Source organism: Myotis lucifugus, unplaced genomic scaffold, assembly GCF_000147115.1.
Source record: "Myotis lucifugus unplaced genomic scaffold, Myoluc2.0 scaffold_11, whole genome shotgun sequence".
Classification (NCBI taxonomy): domain Eukaryota; kingdom Metazoa; phylum Chordata; class Mammalia; order Chiroptera; family Vespertilionidae; genus Myotis; species Myotis lucifugus.
The window spans coordinates 13,582,251-13,609,456 of NW_005871059.1; the positions used below are offsets into that span (position 1 = coordinate 13,582,251).

The 27,206-nt window shown below is 40.2% G+C and overlaps 1 long non-coding RNA gene across 1 annotated transcript in view; it reads right to left on the reverse strand.

The window, feature by feature from the left end:
• LOC106696303 overlaps positions 1-15,577 on the reverse strand; it is a 29,394-nt gene extending 13,817 nt beyond the window's left edge. Inside the window, exon 1 of the long non-coding RNA XR_001347227.2 lies at positions 15,456-15,577. This is a non-coding gene — a long non-coding RNA (uncharacterized LOC106696303). The remainder of the gene's footprint in view (positions 1-15,455) is intronic.
• Between the last annotated feature and the right edge of the window lie 11,629 nt (positions 15,578-27,206).

The following is a 27,206-nucleotide window of genomic DNA, read 5'->3' on the forward strand; positions in this document are numbered from 1 at the left end:
TATTCACTGAGACTCATGTGTTTGAGACAATACACTCTCCTACCATGGTTCTTACCACCACAGTTAGGCGGACACTGATGAGGAAGAGGGTCCTTGACTAAGCATGTCATCCAGTCCTTGGTAATGGTGTCCTAAAGGTCCACATAGGCCAGGTGTGGCAGGTGAGAGGTCTGGAGCTCAGTTTTTTTAATTCCCAGTGAAAGGAAAGAAGGAAGGAAGGAAGGAAGGAAGGAAGGAAGGAAGGAAGGAAGGAAGGAAGGAAGGAAGGGAGGAAGGGAGGAAGAGAAAACAAAAACAGGGCTCTGTGAGATAAATTGAAATGCTGGGTAAATGTGAAGCAATTAGGAAAATAGTTCTCTTTTCCTTTGAAATTATATGGATGAATTCCAGGGGTTCATAAATTCCAGAGAAATTTTTTAATGTAGGTGTGTTTGTATAATTATAATCTAAAAAGTAGATGCTACCAGATATGTTAATAGGTTTTCTTTGATAGTGAACTAGTCATTGAAAGCAATTTAAAAAAAATAAGGTGCTTTGTAATCCAGTATTTTTCCAGCTAAAACTCTTTTAGAATTAAAGATCTTTTTTTTTCTGCTTTAAAAGTTCTATGTTACTCAAGTCTAGGGAATAAAAAGCAAAAAAGTCTTAATTCATTGGTGAACATCTTTAAAATTTAATTTCTTCAATGCAGTGCATTCTTAGTCACAATAGCTTAGTGGTATTATCCTTTGGAAACAATTCCCGTTTAGGAATTTATCTTGTATAAAAAATCACACAAATATATAAAGATGTGTGTTCAAGAATGTACACTGCAAAAAAAAAAACAACAGGAAAATTGAGGGGGAGAAGCTCAATGATAGGGTGTTGGATAAATACATTAGAGAACTTTTATATGCTGCAATATGATGCTGTTTAAAAGAATAAGGCAGAACTGTTTTTACTGAAAGCAAAATATGTTAAAGCAATTTTTAAAAAAAAAAGTAGTTAAAGCAGTAGATGCCAGGCCTCTCACCTTAACTCTGATTCCTGAATAAAATGACAGAGACGGCAAATGGAACCTCTGATGGATGCATAAGCCAGGGACCCAACGGGAAGGAAGTGGCACACTCAGGAGGGTTTATTTATGAGGTATGGGTAGGTGTGGAGCAACCACAAAGAAGACTGAGGTGTCCCTGGGCTAGTCATACCAGGTGTTACAACCTGTAAGCCTAAAGGAATAAGAGGAGGGAACTGAATTCCGTGGGAGAGCGTGGAAAAGGTCACCTTCAGAGGAGCGGTGACCTTTGTGGTTTTATACAGCCAGCCCAAGGCCACCCTGCATGGAGGAAGCAAGGAAATACAGAAACTGACCTTACTGTGCTCCTTTCCTCTGACCTCCCGTAGGGGCTTCCCAATGGGCCAAGCCAGCCGGAAACCAGAGAACAAGTGAGTCTGTTACAGTCATGTGTAAGGTCTGCCTACAGGGCAGAGAAGGGTGCAGAGGGTGAGGAGCGCTGGGGTGCGGGTAGGGGTGGGAATAGAAGGTATCTGGCACAGTGAACAGAGCACACACTATTCCATATAATTTCTTTTTTCCCACTTCTTACTGCCAATTACCACACTAAAAAAAATTACCTTATCACTATGGAAAATTGTCCACTTTATTTTAGTTAGCTTCAGATATAACGAGGCCAAATAATAATAATAATAGTAGTATCAGTAAATCAAACTTTCTCAACAAACACATTAGTGAAGCATTCTCTAGGCACATTCTGAAAATAAGATAAAGTATTTGTGAAGATCATTCATTCATTGCCTTTTGGATGTGAATATAGGCAGAGAAGATAATGTAGCTAGGGAAGGACCATGATGAAAGTTTTTAAAATGCATTTGAACGGCCTGTGTTACCATAGTTTGGAAAGTGAGTACTTACTTGGTTTGGTTTTGCAATTGGATTGGATGGATGGGAAAAACACTCAGAGTACAGCAGTTAATTACCTGCAATGGAACAGCGTTGCCATTTCTTGATTCTGAAACACACTGTACATCTGTAGATGTGAAAATGTATCATCCCCCACAAGTTGGTTACCATACATAGATAATATTCAACAAATACTTATGGATCACTCACTTGGTGTCTGGCCTTATTCTTGGGGCTATTGATACCACAGTCTATAAGACAGGCTTTGTCACAATACTGATGAAAGCTTTGTTCAGACAAATCTTGCACAGAAGTCCATTATATTTACATAAAAGGTAGAAGATGAATAATGAAAAGAGCAAAGATGCTCAAGTTCCATTAGGTGTAGGGAGCCTGGAGCCCTCTGCTTCCCATTCCCTCTGTCCTTTGGAACACGGTTCATTAGTACGAAATCATTATCCTTATAAGCTTCACACAGTATTATCATCTCAGAGTTAGGGGACCGCAGTGTCTACTGGAAGGATTAGGCTCTAGTAAATCTCACAGATGTTTACCCATGATTCACATTTACAGCTCTTAGTGAGTTATTTACATTATTAAGTTTTAGGATACTCTAGTTTTATCATCCATCCATCCATTCAATAAATGAGTGCCTTCCCGTATTTAAAGAGCTGAGGATACAGTGGTGAAAAGACAAGAGTCCTTGCCACAAAGATAGGTTTTAAACCCCTAATAACACAATAAATTATTTAATGGCAATTATGATGAGTGCCATGAAGGGAAGTACAGGATGCTTTTCAGAGTGTGGGTTTGTGAAGACTTCCTTTAAGAAGTGACATTTCTGCCTTGGCCAGCATGCCTCAGTGGTTGAACAGTCAACCTATGAACCAGGAGGTCCCGGTTCAATTTCGGGTCAGGACACATAACCAGGTTGTGGGCTCGATCCCCAGTGGAGGCATGCAGAAGGCAGTCAATCAGTGATTCTCTCTCATCATTGATGTTTCGATCTCTCTCTCTCTCTCTCTCTCTCTACTTCTTCCTTCCTCTCTGAAATCAATAAAGAATTAAAAAAAGAAGAAGTGACATTCCTGCAGATCACTGTTTGATTTGTAGGAATTAATTAGTCCAGGGATTGCAAACTCAAATTCCTTCAGGGCAGCAGGCAGGTAACAACACACAGGTATGCATCTGGCAGAGGCAAGACTGTTGGAAACATTAAGGCCTGAGGCAGACTGGAGGAAGTTGACTGGCCTTAAGGTATTCAAATTCACACTTTAATCATCTCTGGGCTAGCCAAAGTCTGCAGCCAAAGACAGCAGAAGGCCTGGCAGGCTGCTCCTGCTCCAATGATTCAGACAGTGGGAAGAGCAGGTGCAATGGCCCTGAGGCAGGACGGAGCCTTCTGTTATAATGAACTGAAAGAGAGCATGTATTGTGGAGTGTAGGCTCAAGGAGACAGTGGCTCCAATGGGCTGGGAGAGGAGCCAGTCACTTAAGACCTCATGGGCAGGTGAGGGCTTGAGTCTTTATCCCATGTACCCTTGGATGCATTGAAGGTTTTTAAGCAGGGAAGTGAATTCATTAGACTTGTATTTTTAAAAGCTCACTTGCAATGATTGAAAGTAGACAGTTAGGAAGGTGTTGTGGTGGTTTCCCGTCTCTCCTATAATTTTTCATCTACATTATTTAAATAACTCTGTTTGTCTTCATGAAATCACTGTATTCCTCACTCTAGATGAATACGCTGGATGCTTCCTTCTTAGTCCTGATTATGACAATGAAATTGCAGGTGTCTGAGCCCTGGAATGAAAAACCTGAAGTAAAAACTCAAGAGCTCATACACAGAATCTTCTATCTTCCAGCTGATATGACTTTGGTTCACTTACTGAAACCACAGTGGGCAAGACAGTCCCTAGTCTCAAGAAATTCACATGACTGGGGAGAGAGATACTTAAGCCAATAAATATTAAGTGCTGTAGTGCCAAATCTAAGTATCATGGGAGCATGAAAACATGAGCCCAACCTGCCAGAGATGAAAAATCAGCTGAGGTTTTACCTGCAAACCCAAAAACTGTTGTTAGATTGCTGATTTGGTTTAGTATTTTAAGAATCAATTCTTTTCTTAGAGATTATCTCAAGCCAAGTTTTGACAATTAACAGACAGCTAAATATATAAGATTATATTACTTTTGTATATAAATAACTTTCATTGTTAGTTTGTCCTTTCTTGGTGGCATTATTTTTGGTTCTTAAGTAACCAAGAAGTTAAGTGCTGTGACTCAGCAAGTCTCCCTATTTAAAGTTGAAAACTTGAAATTAGGAAAAAATTGAGGAAGCCAGACACATTTGCTTCTCCTTTAAAAAAAAAGAAATGACAAGCTTTTGCAACTTTCATACACAGTTCAATATGATATATTTGTGTTTTGTTGTTATTGTACAAGACAAATTGGATGAGCACTCTGATGTTAAAATTAATTCATTTTTTTCAACTTATTTTTTTCATTGGTATAATTAGGCTCCAAATTAATTTCCTCCTTCTTTTTTCTCTCCCTATGACTGTGTAGAAAACATGTTCATATGACATGGATGCTACAAATAAAACACTAGGAGTAAACATCATTTCCTTCATGAAAATCACCTTTCTGAACATGATAATCATTTCTCTTTATGATGTCCCTAAATCTAGATTCAAAACTCTCTAGACTTATATTAAGATTCTATGTTATGAGTATTTCATCCTTGGGTAATTGACACAAAATCTTGTGGTGTTGGAAAATCAACTTTCATGCCGAGATTTCTGCTTATGTTCAGGGAAAGGGCTCTACCCTACAATCTCTAGGGTACTTTGCATAGTGAACTGATGACATGGATGTTTTTCTAACACAAGCATTTGCATTCACACTCCCATGAATAACGTGAAGTGCAGCTGTGGGATGGCAGATCAGTCCAGAAGTCAAACAAGGTTGCTATCATCATGCTGACTGATTCATTTTCGCCATGTTGCTCCGATGTCTCAGACACAAGCCCCAACATCTGCCAAACTGCTTTTTCCTTCCAAGCGACAAAAATAAAATAAAAGAAAATGGCGGTTGTCATCAGCCCACTTTTTACCCTGATTTATACAGTCCCTGGCAACCAGAGTATCTACACTGGGACACATTGCAATGATTGTCATAACTTTGAAACCAAATCTCTAATCTTTTCCAGAAAGATGTGTCAATACTTTGAGGATAAAAAACATTAAAATCTGAAATTGAAATGCAAAATATATCACATCCAACTAAAAATTCTTTGAGCCAGACCATTGATAGAGTATGGAGTTATAAGTCATAATAAAATAGTGACTACTGTATGCAATGTGTTAACACTTTTAATTACATTATTCCATTTAATTCTTGCAACTATAAATGGTAATATAAGGGGACTGTGTTGTTTTGATGTTCAACATGTTTTTTCTTCACATATACTAAAAGCTTAAAAGGATTAATGAAATGTGGGGTTTAGTACAGTGTCTATCAGATAGCAAACATTCAATGTATTCATTTATTCAAAAAAGTATTCATGAATAAGAGTCAAGGTTGTCTTTCAACTGGTATTTCTTCTGATGTGGCTCTTTAGATGTCTTTAAAGCAAAAAAGCAAATTTGGAGAAGCACTACTAAGATGAAAGTTCTCCTTCCTACTCTCAGAGGCCTACACATATAATACAACAAAACATCATTAGGAAAGTAAACCATGGGAAGCAGATGTGGTAGAGTGGAAAGAAGCAGAGCCCTGGACTGATTCGCCCACCTACCTCCTACTCATGAGTCCTAGCTCGCAGCTGGCGGTCAGGTATCAGATAGTGGGACGAGAACATTTTCCCCCAACAAGATCTAGATAGATGCTAGGGTCACATTCCAGTGGGCGGGATGGAGACCCCGAAGGCACCCAGCCAGTGTATGTGGGTGACTATGGAAGGTGTGACTCAGGGCATCCAGGTGTTAGGAGCTCACCACAAGCACCATGTCCAACCTAAGGAGGGCTGAGGCTGCCAGGGTATTCCCTGCTCTGAAAAGACTAAGATCAGCGTTTCTCTGAACCTGGACATCTAACTGGTAAAGTTAAACTCCTTAGTTTGACACCAAGGACTCTCAAGATCTTGCTCTAGCAAAACTTACCTTCAGATGTGTGCTACATCAACACCGAAAGGCCCATTTATGGTCCAGAAAGTGTTCCGCACTTTCACGGGGCCATCCACTTACTCTCACTATTCAAACTACCTGGGTGCCCCATCTCCACCCACCCTCCATTACTTGTCCAAGCCTCTGACTCCTTTAGAGCTCAGTGCCACAGAATACTCCTTGACCCACCCACCTGCAAGTCAGACATGATCTGATGGTCCTCAGAAATCTCACAGTACTTTCTTTGTATTTCACATTTACCACTTCATACCATACTTTGAATTACTATTTGTACCTGAGGCTTAATCTCCTTTATTAGGGTAGAGGCCCCTTGGAAAGTGATCAAGTCTTCTACAGTTTTATACTAACCACAGTACCTGGGCTCAGTGCCTTAAATGAAGTGGTTATCCAATAAATGCCTATTGAGTAGATCACTGTCTATATTACTGCCTTGCCTATTCTATTGAGAGTGAATTAATTACCATAATTCAATGGTTCATATATATGTGTAAGTTATTGCCAAAGAATAACTAAAGTGGAGAAAGTAGATTATTATACTACAAAGCATAAATGGTGACATGCGTATGTTTAAATTAATGAAAACTATATCCTAATAACACTGCCTTACTAAAAGGTAACAAAAATCTATGTATTATTCATCATAGCACAGATTTTCTGAAAATTTCAAAGGAATAAGAGGAATGAGTTGAATAAGGTGCTTGGAGACAGTAATTACAGGCTTCTTCTGAGAGCTGGTGTGCTGAGAGACAAGAAAGGCTGATCTCCTCCTGTAGTGGAAATATGTTCATATTATCCTATCATGAACTGCATTGTTTCATGACTATAGTCATCCTTGCTTTCCTGAGAGCAAAGGAGTGAGGAATTATAAAGAGGCCTGCTGTGTACTTCACCCCTCTCCTGGGACCTCCACAGGAGCCACGAGGGGAACTGCTCCCTCCCTCTACCTAGGCATTTCCTTACTGCTCCTTCCCCCTGCCTAGGCTGCTCTGCCACACTTCCTACTTTGAAAGGAGAGAAACACTAACCAAGGCACAGGGATGTTTGGATGCAGACCAGCAGGAATTCACCGTGTCATCAGCCTAGCTATCCATGAGGTCTCACTAGTTAGTTTCATTTAGCTGGTTTTTGTGATCTGGATAAAGTACCTTGTATGACTATGCAAAACTGATTTCCATTCTGGAAATGAACATCTAGTTCTCATCTGATGTATTGGTAAAATCCCCATGGTTTTTGCCATCGGGATTGTCGGTTGCCCTTGAGAGTATATATCCTGCTGCACAATAATGCTGGCTAAGCTCCCATAGCTACCAACAACCAGAGGCTCAGAAGGTGAAGCCTTCACACTGCTGCTAGAGCAGTGCTGGAGCTTTTCAGGTGCCTTCAGGTGCTCACATCCTATGACAAACAAATGCATGAAAGAGGTTGCCTTGGGAAGGACCTGGGGCAGTTGGCTCTGGCTGAGGATGAGATACAGCAGGGCCCTGAAGGAGAGGTAAACAGATCATTACTTTCTATTAGGGAACCTTTGCTCATTGAGTAAAGGCCAGGGATTCAGAGCATAAATGAAAACACAGGCAATTTAAATGAGGTAATCTAAAGTATAACTTTAATTAAATTATCTAAATCGAATCCCGTGTACTTTCATTCTAAAACTCTATTTCCATTAACTCCAATTACTTCCCTTTGTGTCTTTGGCTTCAAATGGATGTCAGCAATGACTACATTCAATTTCTGCCCTCTTCTCACCCCCCAGCTTTCATGGTAAAGGTGCAGCAGCCAAATATTAAGCGCCTTTAGTTCAACAGAAGAGCAGACACTAGCTAAGGACACCATCGAAATGCATGCACTTAACAAGATTGGGTTTCTTTTGTTCTTTTTGCCCAATTGGTTTTCTTGCCCCCTCCAATCCAGAAAGGTTTATATATGTTTATTCCTCATATTTTGCAAAACGTTAGCAACTTAGCTCTCATAAATTCTTTACATTTATTTTTCACCAACCTCCCACTCATAAAACTCAGTCCATCAAATTGACAGGAGCGACATCAGATAGAAAGGGCACGTTACAGCCCTCCTCTCAGCTGAAAGGCAGGTGTCCAAAAAGAAAGGGGGCAAAAAGAAAGCCAAAGCATTTCACTTGTGTGGACTGTGTGATTGTAGCACAGTAGGCCTAGCCCAAAGGGATCTCTTAAGAGCACTTTTCTGAAGAAAGCTGGGATGTGATGATAGGGAAGCCTGGCGGGTGGTCCTTCCCATCAAATGGAACCTGGTGGAATCATCATCTCAGGTAGTCACTGTTCTTAAAAGCCACGCCAGCATTATTCTTGCCCGCTATCACTCTCACAAGTGTTATTAGCCTTGCTTATGAAAGGAGATAAACATATGAGGCAAAATGGAAATTTCACAGCTTTGACTGGCTCTGTGGACATAGATTTGCTCCAGAGTAAAGTCCCAAAAATCAATTGAATGTAACCTAACTGCAAAAACATCACAGGTGGTTTTGTTATACTTTTTGGACTTTATAGGGACTAAATTCTCCAAAGCTTTGAGGTTAGAAATTTTATGGACAAATTGAGAAAACAAGCTTTCTATAGCAATTTTGCTGACTGAATTTCCTGATGAATTCTGCTTCTAAACAGTATAAAAATATGAATTTGGGAACTGTTACTACTTCACCATTGTGTAAGGAAGATCTATCTTGTTGAGATGCTGAATCCTGGAATTCTATTTCTTTCATTTAAATTGTGAAATATAGTCAAATTTCCAGAAAAATCTCAAGCTAATAATAATGCCTACATAACCTATTCAACTTTATGATGTCATCAAATCAATTTTTCTTGATGGTATTAGTGGTTGATTTTAATAGAATTGACTTGTATGTCATATCATAAAGCTAGCAATGGTTCTCAACATTTACTACACTAAGAATCACCTGGAAGCTTTAAAAAGTATCATGCTCAGGCATTACCCATAGTCTTTCCTGGGATGGAGCCTGGGTGTTGGAATATTTCAAAGCTCCCTTGATGACTCTAATATGCAGTGAGAGTGGAAAACCACCAAGCTATTGCCTGAAATGCAATTTTAAGAGGTGTTATGTGTGGAAACATAAAAAAGTATAATTAACTGAACTAAACTCCTAATTAACAACACTGACCTCTATCCTAGGCACTTCAAATAAATTCCTACGTATCCAAGTCTCTTAATGGCCATTTTGGGGGCAAAAAGAAAGCCAAAGCATTTTATTTGTGTGGACTGTGTGATTGTAGCACAGTAGGCCTAGCGCAAAGGGATCTCTTAAGAGCACTTTTCTGAAGAAAGCTGGGATTTGATGATAGGGAAGCCTGGCAGGTGGTCCCAGAGGCAGGGGAGGTGGGAGGGGAGGTGAGTTTGTGGGCTCATGATCCACAAAAGTTCTTCACTAAAACACAGAAAGAAACAAGCCTCCCCTTAGCCTTGCAGGAGTAAGTCTTTAAAGAGATATGTGAGGCCTTCTATACCAAAAAGACACTATTATCTTTATCCAGTACCTTTCCTCCGTTGTCCACAGAGCTCAACTAATCAGTAAGAATTAGGACACTGGTGAAGAGGTCTCCCCTTGACTTTGGCTGACTCTACTTTTCAAATCTCTACTGTGGCCAGCAGGGTTCATGGTCCTAAATGAGGTCCTCATCTGCTTCCAGGAAAGAATTGAATCAAACCCATAGGATTTAGCTGAGGAGTTACTGTTATTTTATGTCTCCAGAAAATTCTTTTTAGAATTAATTGATACATCACCACACTATTAAAAATGATTTTGAGAAGTGATAGGATAGATGAATCATTATTATGGCATTTTGTGTGTGTAGCTTCTCAAGATAGGAAGTGGGTCCTACTTAGGCACAAGTTTCAGAAGGCAGTGGCCCTTACTCTCTAGGCCATGTCAAAATCTCCTATTGAATTTGAATGTGCATTTTAAGACATACACACCCCAGGTCAAGTAGTAGATAGTCCTCAGACCCCAGAGATGGAAGATGAGCAGAGGGACCCTGTTTGTGCATTTGGAGCACAAGGACAATAACTACAGACAGTATTGGTTACCTCTGACAATGGTCTCCTGAAAATGAATAGGATCCCTTTAGGCAGGACTTTATTAATTAACTAGGGGCCCAGTGCACAAATTCATGCACCTTGAAAGGAACTGTGGGCTGTGAGGCTGCGGTGGGCACAGGGGCAGGTCTCAACCCATCCTCCGTGTCCCTGCCCACCCCCCCCCACAATCCCTGGCTCCCTGTCTGCTGGCAGCCCTGCTCCCGCCACCACTCCCACACACTGATGGAGCTGGCCCCGCTTGCACCCACTGATGGCGCCGAGCGATTGGGGCTGGCGTTGTCAGTGGGTGCAAGTGAGCACCGGGTGGAATCCGGGAGCAAAGAATTTTCAGTAACCACCAGAGGCTCACCCCCATAACAGCAACTGGTGCCCTGCCTTGGTCTGGTGCTCCTGCTCACCTGCTCCACCATCCCACCGCGGCCAATGCCCGCCATGTTCCGCACATGGCCCCTGGTGGTCAGCATACGTCATAGCAACCAGTTGTTCGGTTATTCCACCATTCTGTCTATTTGCATATTAGCCTTTTATTATATAGGGTGAGAACAATATGAATATGTTTCTGAGACATTACAGCCCAGCTTAAATCTCTAAAGCAGTGGTTCTCAACCTTGGCTGCACATTAGAATCACCTGGGAATCTTTTTAAAATCCTGATTTCTGGGCCTCATCCTCCAGAAATTCTGTTTCTTTGTTACTAATGTTGTGGCCCCACCCCATAACAAAGAAACAGAATTTCCGGAGGATGAGGCTCAGAAATCAGGATTTTAAAAAGATTCCCAGGTGATTCTAATGCGCAGCCAAGGTTGAGAACCACTGCTCTAAAGGCAACAGTAAGAAAATCATTATCTTCCACTGAGGGATGTCTATGAGGCCCTCCCATCACCACTGCAAATTCCTTTCCCCGTGCTCCAACTCCCACCTTCCCCCAATCAAGTATTCTATGTCTTCCTCCTTGGCTATAGGACAGGGCAGTATAGCAATATCCAGTGTGGTTAACGTTTCGATCCTTAACTTTTCATTAACCTACGTATTGGTCACAAACACATTGTTTAGAGATCTTGCAATTTGCATTTTAAAACCTATGTCTACATATAAACCAGTTTAACTTAATGGAGAGTATTATTATTGCTTTTATTATTATTGTTGGAGAGAGAGAGAGAGAGAATGGTAGGTGAAGCTTTCTAGAGAGAGAGAGCTAAATTCACTGAGCTCTTGCTATGGGCACTGTCAGTTACATGATGCAGGCTACCTGCACTTTAAGATAAGGCACAAAAAGGTTTATGTAATTTGCCCAAAACCCTGCTGAGCTGAAATTTCTAATAAGCTAGGCAATCTGGCTCCAGAGACTGCATACTTAACTGCTCTAGTTTAGAACAACAAAAAAAGATGGCTCACAAAGTAGAATGCCCTATTTTATATGCATCTTATTGTACCCCAGCCATCAAATTCATAATCATACCTAGGGAACAAATAAATGGAGACAGTTTAAAAGTAGAGATAGCTGGTTGGTGTGGTTCAGTTGTGCATCGCCCTGTGCACCAAAAGGTTGCCGGTTCAATTCCCAGTCAGGGCACAAGCCACAGTTTCTGGCTTGATTCCCAGTAGGGAGTGTGCAGGAGGCAGCTGATGAATGTTCCACTCTCACATTGATGTTTTTTTCTCTCTCTCTCTCCTTCTCTGTAAAAATAAAAATCACTTCAAAAGTCTTTAAAATAATTTTTAAAAATAGAGATAGACTTGTTTGTAAATGTGCAGATTGGAGGAATCTGGCAGCTATTAATTCAACAAAACAAAATAAAATACAACCAAAAGGCTGCTTACCACATCCTAATAATTGATCATGAGAGAACAGATATCAAAACCTGAAGTGACAATGCTTTGTTTACCCAGCCATCGACAAGAGAGTTAAAGCTGGCGCTGATCTATTTCTGAGTGTTTGCTAATTAGTTTTACAACAAATGGATGCTAACAGCACTTGCTCTTTCGCTCTAAGTAAGTTATTCACGGGGGTTGATTTATGTTATTTTTTCCCCTTAACATTTCATTATAGAAGTTTTCAAACAGACAGCAAAGTTGGAGGAATTTTCCAGTGAAAGTTTGGTATTCTCAGCACCTAGATTTTTCATGCCCTTTACAGCAAATTCTTTAGGAACAGCTTTCTTGATTGATCTCAGCTTCGTCTCTGAGTCATCTCACAGTGCCCAGCATGATGTTTGCTATTAGTTGAGTCATTTGGGTGAGTACTGATCATTCACTGTGCCTCAGGCAGGAATAAGTGATGAACAACTAATCAAGAGCAGAATCCAAAGAAGCAAAACAAAGAGACCTTTCATGTTGTGCATGTTATTACTGGTAAACTCTCTGTGCAAACTTATGATCAACAGTCACCTGGTGATAAAAGTTTTGAAAAAATATCAAAACTATAACATTTGCATTTTAAGCTAAAATTTCTGAGAGTTCTTTTTGTCCCTTATTGTCGCTCTTTCTCTTGCTTTTCACCCAGACTGAATAATGAAATGAGATGGAACTCACATGGTGCATAAAGGGACATTTACTCTCGCATGAACTGGCCAAATAATACTAAGTGCACTTGAACTTCTTTTCCAACAGTACTCAACCCTGCAGGAGCCATTTGAACATGAAGGCCACACTTATAGACATCTTAACCTTTCTCTCTTTAGAAAACAAGTATCATCAACTGAGATCACTGGAAATACTGCAAGGACGACACACTTAAATAAATCACAGCTGTGAGAGCCATTGTCCACCTTTCAATGTGATTATTGGCTGGGTGTAGCTAAGGGTTGTTATGGGTTGAATTGTTTCCCACTGAAAAGATGTGTTGAAGTCCTAACCCCCAGAACCTCAGAACGTGTCTTATTTGGAAACAGGGTCTTTGCAGATTTAAACAAATTATGATGAGGCCATTAGAGTGAGCCTTATGAATTCAATGTGACTTGTGTCCTATAAAAAAAAGGGGAAATTTGTACATGACGACAGACACACACATAGGGAGAACAGCATGTGAAGATGAAGGTAGAAGCTAGGAGAGAGGAATGGAACAAATTCTCTCTCACAGTCCTCAGATGGAACCAACCACTTAATCTCATACTTTTCACCTCCAGAACTGTGAGACAATAAAATTCTCTTGTTTAAGTCGCCCAATTTGTCGTATTTTTTTATTGCAGCCCTAGCAAATTAATACAGGAGTGTTGGCAGGAGCTCAGAGACCATAGCTTTGAAAATACAACAAATAAATAAATAAATAAATAAATAAATAAATAAATAAATAAACAAACAAATGAAAATGTATGCAAGGCTGAAAGCAGTGATGAGGAAACTCCATACTATTTCCCACAGTGGCTGCACCAAAATGCATTCCTACAAACAGTGCATGAGGGTTCCCTTTTCTTCACATTCTCCCCAACACTTGTTGTTTGTTGATTTATTGATGATAGCCATTCTGACAGGTATGAGGTGATATTTCATTTTTGTTTTAATTTGCATTTCTCTGATGACTAGTGACACTCAGCATCTTTTCATATGTCCATTGGCCATTTGTATGTCTATTCAGGTCTTTTGTCTATTTTTTTTAATTGGATTGTTTGGTGGGTTGTTTTTGTTTTTTGTGGGGGTTTTGGTATAGTCAAATTATTACAAAACTTCCTTGTGTAGGACTGGCTTTGAGGCATGTACTCGCCAAGCCAACCCCCTTCTCTCTCTCTCTCTCTCTCTCTCTCTCTCTCTCTCTCTCTCTTTCACACACACACACACACACACACACACGCGCGCACACACACACACACCACACACACACACACACACACACCACATAATCTGTAACAACTCTCTGGTTTCAATCAAAGGCTACAGGTTATCCTGCACTGGAGGTATATGGGTGTGAGTAGTGGGAGAGAAACAAGTTTTCACATATAAAGACTGGATTATCATTCCATTCTTTATAGAAAATATTATAAAATTATTATCTTTTGTAGAAACTATTGAAGACTATGCAGCCAAAAATTATTGAGAAAAGACTATTATAGAAGTGTGTCAGGCTAATAAAAACACTGTGTTGTTCTTAGGGATTTTGTAATACACATGGCATTTGCCAGCTTTTTAAGATTTATAATTCTTAGTATTTCTTTTCTCATTATAGATATTCACTTTTATACCTAGTTTGGTATTTCTTATTTGTATATTTTTCTTAAATAAGACCTATGCCAGTTGTATAAGCACTCAAAATTCTTGCAAAGAAACTAAGTATTTTAACTCCTAGTCTGACAATCCTAGCAGCCTCTCAGATCTACCCAGCCCGTTGACGCGGTGTCAGAATCAAAAGTTACCATGGAGAATCTGACCAGTGGTAATTTCCACTAAGACTAGGTCTTTTTATGTCTAATGACTTATCCATGTTGAACATTTTGATGCCAAGAAAAAAAAATTGAGCAATTCCCCTTTCCCCACCCAAACCTCTACCCCAGTAGTTTTCCTTTACACATACACCTCTTCATTTCCTGATTCTGGTCTGGGCTTGAAGCTAAGGTACCTGAATCCTGGCAGAAAAGCTGTTATTACAATAGTTTTGACTTAACAGGAGCAGGAAATACCAACAACCTTATGTGAGATATTCCCCAATGAACATCCAACCTGAATGCATAAATGTGGGGCCCTTGCATAACTCAGGTGAGGCTCAGATGAGATAGGGACATCTGGAAACACCTTTCCTCCTAATCTTTAGAGGCCACTGGGTAGATATAGATTCTGCACCATGAAATGCTGAAATAAGGAACTGAAATAACATTTTTTTAATGCAAGCCCCTGAGAAGTAACAAATAACATTTCTATTGGGAATATTATTTCAAATACTAACTTTAATTGTCAAACAGAGGAAAAATATATAAGATTACCAACAAAAACAGAGAAGATTTAGTCTGTTGAGAAAAGGGACTATTAGATTCACTGCCCAGTCCTTGCAAAATTAAGTATTTTCATTTTAATACTCCAAAGTAAAACAAAATAAGAGTTCCTTTCCCCAGTGCATTATATGGAAGAAATAAAGAAGAGAGAGAGAGAGAGAGAGAGGTGAAAACTGCCCAATCCAGAGAGAGAGGTGAAAACTGCCCAATCCTCTCACAAAGACCATAAGCCAATTTAGAAAACCAATAAAGCACATTCAATGAAACATGTTACTAACAAACTGATGTTACCAATATCTACACTGTAAAGTTTGAAACTTCATCCTACTCTTCAAAGTTTGAAACTTCATCCTACTCTTCAATATTACCTTAAATCCTTGTCTCAGGTGTTTATGATAACTTTCTCTTCCTTCACCTTGGACACTTTTGCCATTTTCTTTTAGTTTGCAGTATTAACATAATTGTTTTGTAGTCCTGTTTACTATGCTAGTAATAGCATTCAAATGAAACACACATTTTAGAATTGGGTTGGCCCTGTTGTGACCTGCCTGATGAATCACTCTTGGTCTACTGGCCTGTGGTTTCCCAGCACTGACACAACACTATTTTCCCCCATTAATTGGAGAAGCCTGTTTATGCAGATTCAAATACATGTCTGGGCTGGGCTGTTTGAACTGCTTTGGGGAAGAGCACTAACAAAAGGCATCTGGGTAGCTAGCTCTCTCCTTGAAGTCTAGGTGGGAGGGAAGCATGTGGCATGAGATTTTCAAAACAATTCCCTCTGCAGGAGGGTTGAGTTTTTTTGCTTGTATGGTTGGTTCTGAGCATAATTCCATGACTTCTATTTGCTTACCTCCCCAATATTTTGGTGTGAATGCATCTACTATGAGGATGGTCACAAAACAGAAAGAGTGGCACTGGGCAGAAGGATTCTTGGAGGCTAGAAGAGATCCCACTATTATACATTTCCCACAAAGTCCTTCACTCAGAGTAAGAACTCAGGTCTGTGTCTGTCCACAGATGGTTAAATGAATGAACACACTAAGAAAGGAGCAGAAATAAGACATGTAGCTAAACTTTATGGGGAATGAGGCCCTGCCAATCTCAGAGACTTACTTAGACAAGAATCTGCTAATCTTAGTGGCATCTTGGCTTGATGGCTGTGTGTCCTGGCACTGATGGAGCCCCACCAAACAACCCAGGTCATGCCCATTCTTCATTGTATTACTGCTAAATTAATATGGATATCCCAGACCATTTATTCTCCTGAAATCTCTATTCTCTATTTTATAGATGATTCTTGCACCTGGCCACTGTTGCTCCACCCACCCACCACCTACATTTTATCCTAAATTAAAAGGATTAGGGAGGAGCCTTAAAACCAGTTTTTTTTCTTAATTAGGAATGCTTATGAAAACAAGACCAGGAAATGAGGGCAGGGAAATGGTAAAGAGAAGAGGTTGAAAAGCAAATATGATGTGGCTGTGGCTTTCAGGTTGTCATAGAGCGACTTCTCTCCAGAAGCCAGGTTAATTGAGAATAGAAGAGATAATGTATATACAAGTCATTACCTTCTTCACTAAACCTAAAATTTACCTATCAGTCCAGCTCAACTTGACCATAATCCCAATCCTACTATAACTAACACTCTAAAGCTAGTGATAGAGGGTAGGGGAAAATGGAATACAAACAATAACAAATGAACCTCTGTATTATAAATGAATAACAAAATCACATTGCAAGTGGTGGGAAAGAAATGAGTTAACTCAAGTAACTTTTGAAATAGTATTTGGTCTATATACTAAAATGCAATAGACAAAATAACTGTACACAAATATATACTCAAGTAAACCATGTCTCTCATGGGTATGGGTTAATAATTCTGAAACTATTATATGTGTATATTAGGATTGAGCAATAAGTAAATCTACTATGGATAATGAAAGCAAGATTTCTCAGTATCAAAAAAAAAGGAGTTACAAACTAGGAAAGAGAAAGGCTAGGTAAAATGTATCTTATAGTATTGGACCAGAAACAGAGGTATCAGTATGAACGCATGGATTTGAGTGTGTGTGTGTGTGTGTGTGTGTGTGTGTGCACATGAGTGTGTGCGCGCGCGTGCAAAGATGGGCTACTCTTAGAAGTGATGACCTAGAGCCTGCCCCCCTCTAACCCCCCCTCTGTTTTGGAGTGCTAATCTAGGGTCCTTAGAGAGAGAAGGAAGATATGCAGTATTTTGTCAGTGTTTGTAAGGGAAGTAGGTATTAGACTTACACTGAGATATCAGGCTCACCATGTTGTTCCAAATGGAGCCAGTGAGGACATTACTGACCCAAAGCATGGAATGGAGCAGAGCTGCATAATGGGGGAGGGAAGTAAGAAAATGCCAGTTACACCTAAGGACCTCTATTCCCAAGATGTCTCAATACAGGAACCATGTTCTAGTTCAGTGGTTCTCAACCTTCCTAATGCCGCGACCCTTTAATACAGTTCCTCATGTTGTGGTGACCCCCAACCGTAAAATTATTTTCATTGCTACTTCATAACTGTAATTTTGCTACTGTTATGAATCGTAATGTAAATATCTGATATGCAGGATGTGTTTTTATTGTTACAAATTGAACATAATTAAAGCATAGTGATTAATCACAAAAACAATATGTAATTATATATGTGTTTTTCCAATGGTCTTAGGCGACCCCTGTGAAAGGGTCGTTCGACCGCCAAAGGGGTCGTGACCCACAGGTTGAGAACCGCTGTTCTAGGTATTGCAAACTCCGTTTCCTCCATTTCAACTCTCATAAAATAGTCACAAATCCAGAGACTGCTGCTTAATTTTGGAATATACTCTTGATCTATAAAATTTGTTTAAAGGCGGAAATTCTGTTTAAAATTTGAGCAAACCTAAAATTGTAGATCACTTTTAAGCCATTTTGTAATTAACAACATATGGTCAAAATGGAAAACACAACAATTCAAAAACAGCTCAGAGGGATTCTTCACACAGACTCAAGACAAACAATCAAGTTACTTTCTCAGAGAACTTTCCCATCGATTAGTCACTTGCACAACTTTACTAAGCATTAGTCAAAGAGAGTAGATGCCACATATAATGAATCACTCCCCGTTGAGGGAAGTCTCTGAGGGGTACTGACAAGCAATCCGTTTCTGTTTCCAAGGAAGGATTTCTTTATGCTTGAGTTTAAGGAGAGAGGATGACTATAACACTTCACATCAAAACAAGACTTGAATCAGAAGATCAGCAGGCACCCAAAGATTTGTGTTGATAGAGAGTGTGAAAGCAGCTGCTCTCTGTAATGTGAGCACTGTGATGTTTCTGACATAGAATTTTCTTGTTTCTCTTTTACCACTGACTGTGTTGTCTAACCACTGTCTGTGAAAATCTCATGCCCTACTAAATCTCCCTGTCCTATAACCTCTCTTTATCTGACCACCAGTCCTAAGAGATCAAAAAGGTTTAAATCAGACTTCAGTGTGTTTGCTTCCTTTGCCTGATTAAGCTGAACAGTTTACAAGAGCAATATAATGGAAATTCAAAACATGTAATTATCCATAAACTATAGAGTCAAAGGCTTAGCCAGGAGCTAAAATGATTGTGCATAGCCCTGTTTTCCATCTCAAAAGTATAGACCTAGGAAGGGCATCACTACTACTGTCCCTTCAGTACAGATGGGAATTCAGGTTTTTAAAATGTATTGAATAATTTATTTTAATTTAATAAACTGACATCAACTGAATATTGGATAATTGCTAAACCTAAACTCTAGGATTTATTTATCCAACAAATCATCCATAGCGATTGTTTATGATGCATGAGGGAAATCAAGACAAGTAATAAGGTAACTTTAAGAATGGAAAGAGAACATGTAAACAAAATGAACAATCTGATGTCACAGAGTGTGAGAAGGATCCAGAAATACCTTAAAGGAGAGAGCTTTTAACCCTGGGGGTGTCAGATTCCTAAAGAGACGGTCTTGCAGAAACTGACATCTGAGGTGATTCTGAAGGAGGAATTGGAGGTCACCAGACAGCCTTTAGAGTAAGGGAAAGTGGAGAGGGTTGAGGGGGCTAGGGCTTTCTTGGAAGCAAAGAAAATAGCTGGTACAAATGGAGGCATGAAATAGTATGTTATCCTATACAATGCAAAGTCAGTATTATCAGAGAAGTAGATGGGCAAGATGATAGGAGGCAAGCAGGTGCTGGGCACAATGGGAACAGATACTGCTGGAGGTCATCAGCTGCCCAGGGCCACCTTATACCTACTGTCAGAAGAGCCATGGTCAAAATTGCATTTTGGATAGATGTCTCTGGTTGCAAACAAAATGAGAGAAACTATAGTGACATCATGAAGTTTATACCGTCTGGTTAGAAATGTTTCTCCCCAATATTGTTTTAATCAGTTAAGTCATATTTAAGAGCACTAGCCTCTCTTTTCTTCTGATGCTTCAAACCCCATGCCAACTGTCAATAATGTCAGCAGCAATGGCATGGAATATGTGCGTGGGGGTAGGTGGTTAAGACTGTCACCACATCCTTTTCACCTGCTCCTTCAGCTAGTCCACATAAACATTGCATCTAAGTAAAGGCATTGTGTTTGCTCTAAATGGCAGCTTCAAGACAAGACAAAGTGCCCCGTTCAGCTTCCTGCGGCTCTTAGAAGCCCCTCCAATATGCAAATTCTATAGCACCCACTGAATATCAGCAAAAGATTCAAAAATGATCCTTTGTGTTTTTTCCAGGCTTTACAGGTCTCACAATGCCTTCTTGTGTAAAGCTCTATGGGAAACCCCACTGGTGTCCAAATGGTGGGGAGAGGCCTCTGCAGGTGAGGCCTAGGGAGAGTCTCCATTCCTCACTGATTAGTACCATTGCTCCTGGAATTGACAACAGATGGTTTGCTATTGGCTAAATTCTCAGCTGAATTTCCCAAGTCTTTTCAAGCCTGAGCTACCATAAATTATATTCAATCTGAAAAGGCAAAAGCCTGGAACTGCTCCATAAACATAAACAGTGTTGATGATCATCTACAAAACCAACATGAATTTCCTATAGTACTTTCAACACATAAAACTAATAGCTACTCATAAATACCTTCTGCTGTTTTATACATTTTAAATAACTTTGGTTAGGTGTAATATGATTACTTCAGTTTACCTTTTTGATACTATAAATACCATGTGCCTATTTTTCTCTTCTTTCCTTTTTTTTCTTTTTCACTTTCACTTAGCTGTTACCAAATGGTAGATTGTTCGTAAGAAATTAAAACGAACGTTTTATTTGTGAAAAATTAGTATCAATTATTCAGGATAGACAGATCCTCTTCCTTTTTCTCACCATACTCATAGGGTTGCCAGATTTACCAAATAGAAATAACAACGATCAAGTTAAATTAGAATTTTAGATAAACTACAAATAATATTCTAGTATAAATATATTCCATGTTATATTTGGGACATGCTTATATTAAAAGTATTTTTGTTATTTATCTGAAATTCAAGTTTAGCTGGGAATTCTGCATTTTATTTGGCAAGCCATTCAAGAAGACTTGAGTTTTATTTCATTATAATTTGATTAGAATAGCTAGCCTGGAAAAATAAATAACTAAGACCAGAAAAAATATAATTAGCTGCTGCCCTCCTCATTATTTTGGGGAATATGTGTGATTTCAAAAATCTTATTCCTGCATTTTCTGTATTTTACATAGGAATATACATTGCTTTTCAAATCAAACAATAATATAATTTAAATAGAAAATATATATATATTCAATTTGTTAGTGTCCTTGTTGCCTACCCACATGGCACATTACAAAGCTAATTTTTGCTGATTATGTTACTCCAAATTTTAACCCACCCAGGTCTTCATGGAGCTGATATCGGTCTCCCTCTTTTAAATTAAGGGCCCCTTTCTAGTCAACTGACTAATTCAAGCCCATTCTAAGTGGTCACTACACATTACAAAGTTCTCTCAAACAAGATCTGCTGTAGAAGATAAAATAGGAAGTGTATCTGCCAATAAATGAATGAATGAATGAATGAATGAATGAATGAAGTTCCATTGGCTTTTTGTAGACATTCCTTTATCAGAGGTTCTCAACCTGTGGGTCGTGACCCCTTTGGCGGTCGAACGACCCTTTCATAGAGGTCGCCTAAGACCATCCTGCATATCAGATATTTACATTACAATTCATAACAGTAGCAACATTACAGTTATGAAGTATCAACGAAAATAATTTTATGGTTGGGCCACAACATGAGGAACTGTATTTAAAGGGCCAGAAGGTTGAGAACCACTGCTTTAGATGGAGCAATGATGGCTTCACATCCAGCAAGAAGAAGTACAAGCAATTTTTAAAAAAATGTTTTTATTGATTTCAGAGGAAAAGGGAGAGAGAGAGAGAGAGAGAGAGAGAGAGAGAGAGAAACATCAATGATGAGAAAGAATCATTGATCAGCTGCCTCCTGCAGGCCCCACACAGGGGATCGAGCCACAACCTGGGCATGTGCCCTGACCAGGAATTGAACCATGACCTCCTGGTTCAAAGGTTGACGTTCAACCACTGAGCCACGCTGGCCGGGCAAAAAATACAAGCAACTTAAACATGCCTCTAAGTCATTCCTCAACATGCTCTGAGGAATCAGTCCCTTTTGAGAACTATGGACTCTTCCAAGGTGAGGTAACTGTATTGGTGTTGGCACTCTGAGGGAGAGGTTTTGTCAGCCATATACATATCAGAAAGAGAGCCTCAGAAGGGCGTGGGGCAGGCTCCAAGTGAACCATGAACTGAGATTGTTCCAATGGCTCTTATGTCATCACTAATAAGAAATTTGCTTTTACAGGAAACTGTCACTAGCACAACATAAGCTCTGGCTTTTACTTTAAAGGAAAGATGCCAGCTTCTAAGCTCATCCTTTAATTGCCTTGTACATAATAGAAGAGGTTGTTAGTGTAGTGAACAAGCCAGAACAGGGATGTGGAAGCCACATCCCTATTCCGACCATGGAAAGTTCACTGAGAGGTATGGTCTGAAGCCCATCAGAGGATATAGGAGATTGGGGATTTTCCTTTTCCTTTGGCCCACAGCAAAGTATGTTGCCTTCTTTCTTTTGCAAAGCAACCACCAGGTACTTCTCAGAGCAATGCTACAAAGATGCTTTAGCCTAGGACAAGAGTGAGTCATGGTTTGTACAACGCGATGGTGCTGCCAACCGCCTCTGCTCTCCCTCACAGTTTTTGTTTTCTTGGTATGATAATTAGTTGTTGGCCTTATGGATGTGTCTTCTGGGGGAAAAAGAAATGTGGGTACCTGTTATTTCTGGAATGAGGGTTCTATGCATCCTCTTGAGGTAAACTATTCAGAGTGCAAGTACTGGCCAACATGAGGTTACCTAATCCAGAGCTTCACTGCCCTCATGCTGTTTTTACTCGGGAATGTAAATTCTAGCTACTATCTTCCGCCTTCTGCTGACTTACACAGGAAGCAAACCCTCTTCAGAAAAAGCATGAGTTCTACAGTTTCCAAAACCTTGAAAGTTATCTTTTAGTGGTTCTCAATCTCAGCTGTTCATTTGAATCACCTTAGGAGCTTTAAAAGAAAAAGGAAAAGTACAAAACAACATAGTGCCAGGGCCCTACCCCAAAGCAAGTTAGACAGAATCTTTGAGAGTGGGGCCACCCAAGGCATTGGAGTTCTTTCAAAGCTCCCCAAAATGTTTCTAATGGATGGCCAAGGTTGAGAATCACTGATCTCATTCATCAAAATTCTTCTCAATGAAACTGAGACCCAGAGAGGCTGACAGACTGTCCCAGGGTCCCAAAGCTTGTTAGTTAGAGTGCCCTAATCTGTTTGTCTTCTTCTAGACTATGAAACCCTTGAGCACTTCAACCATGATGCTGACATTTAAATCCACATTGCCTACTACAATGAATATTTGATCAGGAGAGAAATCCAAGAAGAAAAGGAAAGACCAGAAACTGTTCTTCCCTTTGTCCCAGTCTTTTATTAAGAAAAATTGTCATTAAGATAAACTACTATGAACTTTTTAGCTCTAAAAATTGAGTTATTAAATATAAGATTTCCAAATCTTATGACTCATTTATTGCTGGAAAAATTCTGAGTCATATTGCCCCCAAAATCCCAAACCAAATGACTTTACCCTAATTAACCCAGCTGTTTGAAGCTAAGTGTTTGACCTTGTTCAATACCCCATGCCTGACTAAATTCTAATTTTGTGGAGTCTCATTTATTTCCCCAGTTAAACTTGACATTCTTGAATTACTAGGCCCCTCAAAATAGCATGTTTTCCTTTAGTATCAAGACTCCAGAGTGAAGAAAAGAATTTTTGGAGTCTGTGCTGTGATTAAGGAGATACGGGCCTAGAGCAGGGGTGGGCAAACTTTTTGACTCGAGGGCCACAATGGGTTCTTAAACTGGACCGGGGGGCCGGAACAAAAGCATGGATGGAGTGTTTGTGTGAACTAATATAAATTCAAAGTAAACATCATTACATAAAAGGGTACGGTCTTTTTTTTTTAGTTTTATTCATTTCAAACGGGCCGGATCCAGCCCGCGGGCCGTAGTTTGCCCACAGCTGGCCTAGAGCCATAGGCCTAAGAATTACTGAGGCTTCAGCATAGAATTCTAGATTGATCTGTGACTTTACAACTGTATGTCTTCCACCTGCCAGCCAGATGGAAATCCAATCAATGTGGTGTGGTTTAAGGGCTCAGAATTTGGGCACAGATGTTGGGGGCCCTAGAAGAGTGCAGCAGATATTGTGGTGTGGGCCCAAGTCCTCACCCTTGCACTTTAGTGCACACTGACCAGCCTTCCAAATGCCCGCATCTCCACACTGCATTCCTTTACCTGAGGGTATTTTCTGAACCAAAAACCCACCTGCCCACCTGTGTAGCTGATTGAAAGTGTCGGAGAATGAACACCGCCCCACTGTGGTCTTCAGCCCCAAATTGACAGGAAGTGGTTTTCAGCTCCCATGCCCTCAGGTGCAGTGACTAAAGCATGTGTTGAGCTTTTTTCTCAGGGACTAAGGACTAGTTGCCTAACTTTTACCTGCCTTGCCAATGTACCTTTTGGCAAAGTCTTTTCTGATGGCCAGTCTAGGATCATGCTCTTGTTATGTGCTGCCAGATACAGTGCTCCCACCATGGTGTTGGCGTGCTTCGTAGTAATTCCTATGTACTTCCCCAAGTCCACCTCACTCCCCAACCACCAGCATCACTGACCTTTAAGCTCCTTCAGGACAGAAACCCAATTTATCTTGCTCCCCATTGCATCCCTGTTACCCAGTCCAATGCCTGAACATAGTAGGTACTTACTAAGTCATTTTGAGTACAATGTGTACTTGTTTATTAAACATTAGAGTTGAAGAATTAGAGGACTGTGGAATAGATGTGAAAATAAAGCCTTCCAACCAAACTCTTGGTTCCACCTCAAATGGTTTCCACCCAAGACATGGCTTTTGTCCTCCACCCTTGTCCTTGAAGCATCCAGAGAAGGGTGTGTAAAGGGTCAATTTCTCTTCAGCTCAGAGCAGCTTTATCTTTTCATCCTAGTGTGGGCTGTCATCCTTTTAACATGAAAATTGTAAAAAAAAAAAAAAAAAAAATCGTAAAGCACTGTGTTAAAAAGAATCCAACCCAGTACTTATAAAAACTTGGAGTTGAAACTTGAAAAAAAAAAAAAGTTTGTTAGCAAGCATTGTACGTAAGCAATGTGTGGAAGGCACAATATTTATCAGCTGTTAAAATCAATGCATACTTCCTAGGTGTGGGCCCTTCCGACATTTCCTTTGCACTTCGTGGCCTTAGGAGTTTTATCTCAAAAATTCCTAGATCCTCTAGGGATGGGGCCAAGCGAAGGAAGCCACTCCCAATCTTTCCAACCAACACCTGTCCTAAAGTAAAGCCCAAATTTCTTAGCACGAGACCCAACTTTGCCTACCTTCCTCTCCAGACTCATCTTTCTCCACGTTCTGCCTCTTGCTTTCCTCGTACATTTATTTGCAGGCATGGTATTGTTTCACATCTCTATGCTGTGACCCCGCCACCACCCAACCACAGACTCCTCCCTCTCTCCCCCACCCTTCCGTCAATTTTGCTTGAGGCTCCCATTCATCTCCTGAGACTGGACTCAGGCCCCAGGGCAGTCTTCTCAGAACTTTCAGACTGGAAGTTCCACTTCTGGCTTCCATGGCCGGCTGAGTTTTCTCCCAGCACATTTACGTATGAAATATCGGTTTGCTGTGCCCCACTCACCCATTCCACCCCCAACGCATTTCACAAGCTTTGTCTCCTCAATGCCAAGCACAGTGCCTGTTACTGAGCAGGCATTCAATAAATGTTTGCTTAAATATACTTGTTGAGGTAAGAAATGTCCAAGCCTGTAGAGAATTTGCATGAGTTTACTTGAGCCAAAACTGATGACTATTGTTGGGAAGCGAGATCTTGTGGGATCTGAAGACTAACAGTTTTGCAGTTTCTTTTATGAATTTGAGATTAAGAAGGGAAGTAGGAAGAGAAAATGAAGGTGGGAGGAAGGGTCAGATTACAGTATAGTAACAAGATTGTGTGATCTCTTGGGGGTGATTATTCTTCATTCAAAGCTGTGTTAACTAGATACACAGGAAAAACAGACAGGGCTTGCTTAAGGCAAAGATAAACCTTTTACTAAAAAAGTTATATGCCTGCGGTATGACTACCATGACCTGCTCAGTTAGGAACTTATGAGCAGATCGCCCTGTGAAGTTACTGTCTACAGAGCCCCTTTTTTGTCCACATGCTAAACATATGATGATTTTGTGTGCAATCTAGCCCTTGTCTGACCAATAATAGGTTAAATAAAATGCTGATAACTGATTTACTACCAAATTATAATAAAAAAGTTTTTGCCCTGTGCAGTTATTTACATATTATTCAATAAATTTGCACAGATTGGAAAAAGGAAACAACTTGGGTTTTTTTTTTAAAGTTCCTATAGTGTACACAAGTCTCTCATTTTTTAGCTCCGTGATCAGACAACAGTCCTGGTGTGAAATACCAGGGGAAGGGCAAGTATTCCAGGCACTGACTGCAAATAGTAATTCGCTATTCCTCAGGCTTCTCACATATGCGAATGTGTGGCACATATGACTGCACATTGATAATTCCTAGGAAGTCCGTTTTCTATTTTAATCAAACTGAATAGGAGTAGTCCTTTGTTAAAGATGAATGAAATCTGCAGTTAAGCATTGCAATTCATTTCCGAGGGCGGGGTTGTCCAAGAAGCCTTGCTGGGTTCCGCCCTGGCGCCTGCCGCCTAGGCCAGTGTCCTCGCCAGGCCAGGAAAGGGCGGAGTCCTCAGCACTGGAGCCAGTGCAGGATGCACAGCCCCTGGGGACAGGAGACTGCCACACCACTACCCTTCCAGCACAGCTTGAGGTCTCCCAAGGTTGGGTTCCTGGGCTCTGGCTTGTTCCGATCTCTGGCACACTCCTCACATCCCCTACAAATCACAATACTGCTATTTATTGAGCTGTTGTCAGGCAATGTGCTGCATATGTGCATAATACATGCCCTCCTCGCCCCGTGGAGTAACTGCGATAATTTTTAATATGAATTTCCCATACCTGGTGAGTAGCAGTTTGGGGTTAACCCCTGAGGGTAAGGGTGTTGAAGATTGTCTGCACTCATGATCATCAATCTATTAAAACTGTGATAATATTTAGAGAATCTACATTTTTCACATATATTGGTTCATTTTATCTCCTTTTAAGAAAAAGATATCCTTTTACTGATGAGAAATTGAGACAGAGAGATTAAGTGAAGGATGAAGAAATGCACCTCCAGTAACGATGTGGTGAGGGTGGGGAAAAACCCATTTCCCTTCTTCTGAACTCTGCCCATTCACTTACACACACACACACACACACACACACACACACACACACATGCTTCACTTCCGAAAAAAAGATATATGAGGAATGAGCTCGTGTGGAGCCAGATGTGTAATTTATATGACATGAGTTCTTTATAAACATTCCAGGCACCGTGAGAAATAAATTATATGATCACTCGCTGATAATGTAACTACAAACTAGGAG